This window comes from Terrapene carolina, unplaced genomic scaffold, assembly GCF_002925995.2.
Source record: "Terrapene carolina triunguis isolate 2854851 unplaced genomic scaffold, T_m_triunguis-2.0 Scaffold236, whole genome shotgun sequence".
Taxonomy (NCBI): Eukaryota; Metazoa; Chordata; order Testudines; family Emydidae; genus Terrapene; species Terrapene triunguis.
The window spans coordinates 9,077,898-9,079,566 of record NW_020664587.1 but is presented as its reverse complement, the minus strand read 5'-3'; positions in this window follow the sequence as shown (position 1 = coordinate 9,079,566).

Below are 1,669 nucleotides of genomic sequence, written 5' to 3'. Positions count from 1 at the left end.
CACACCAGCCCAGAATCCACTCCCCCAAACCACCTCATCACTCCCTGTCCCCCAATGCACTGCTTGGGGCCCCTGTCTCCCCAGTCCGCCAGGGACCCTAGCCCCCAAACCACCTCATCACCCCTTGCCCTTCCACTGGATTGCCGAGGGACCCTGTCTTCCCAACTATCCCGTTATCCCCCAGCCCCCAAATCACCCCCTGCCAGGGAGCCCTGGCTGCTAAACCCGTCTTCTGCCCTGGCCCATCACCCCACTGGTGGGGAACCTGCCCCCAATCACTCCTTGCCCAGAGACCCTGGCTCTCCAGCCTGTGAACCACCCCCTGCCCAAGGTCCCTGGCCCGCAGTCACACCCTGCCTGAGCAGGGGAAGCTCTGCATCACTCGCTTTCTTATCCCTCTCAAATAATTCTCTGTCTGGGTATGGGGAGCTCTAGGGTCCCCAACGCCCTTCTACAACCTGCCCCCCCATCATCTCTTGTCTATGGAGGGGGTTCTGTGGGTCGCTTACCCACTCATTGTCTCCCGATCACTCCACTTTCTGGAGAGGGGAAGCTCTAGGACCCCCTCACTCCACTTATTCCCTTTGTCTGAGGAGGGGGGACTCTGGTGTCCCCAGCCCCCTTCCCATTGTCCCCAAGTCCTTTCCTGCCTGGGGTGGGAGAGCTTTATTACAATTGGAATTTTGATTTAAATTAAGTGCAGGTTTAGTTTTAACTAATACACTTTTAAAATCAAATTAAAAATCGTTAGCCTATGTTAAGGCCTAAATTTATCATAAATTTTTTTATTTAATGTTTAAATGATTTTAATAGATTAAGTAGTACGTGTCTCCTGCCAACTTTTAAAGAAAGTTCCACCAGTTCAGTGGGGTAAGTCGCTGTGTAAGCACCTGGAACCAGGGTTTGTTGAAGTGTTAAATCAGCAGTAGCTTCTTCTGCAGGTGCAGAGAGAATATTTTTATCATTTCGGTTTATTCATCTAGTTCAGTTCAATGACTAGTTCATTCACTGTTACAAAACCGAGAGTTGAAGAAGCGGAAAAGCTTGTTTTCCTCTTCTGATCTATCTGTAAAAAACTAACATCTTGAAGGACATGATGATTAGAAACAATCAGTTCAGTTCACTAACTACAGATACTTCCTTTGTTTAATAAATGAGTTTTAGATGCAAAACATGTTTTGATAAACTTTTTTCTTATGTATCCTGCACATTTAAGGTAATTTTATTTAATACAAAAATTATATGCTATTATTGTGTATTTTAAATTGAATTGCCATCCAGACGGAGCTGGGCACAAATCACAAGTAAAAAAACAAAACCATCATCTGGCAAATAATGCATCATTCACCATTTTCTAACATAAAAATGTAAAAATTAAAAATCTGAATAAATGTAAGTTAAACTATATATAGTAATTGCTTAAATAAATGTGTATGCTCCTGGTTAGTAAAAAGAAGTACTAAATTTAGCGTAAAGGTTATATTTAGTTGTAAATCAACATGTTTTAAAGGTTTCCAATCAATGAGACTCAACCTTCCTTTAGGAAAATATCTAAAAAGTATAAACATGATTAAAATTGATCATTTAAATCAAGGTTTTCTGCTTGCTGGTTTAAATCATGATTAAAATCAGGGATTTAAATCACTTTGACTTAAATCAATCCACCCTG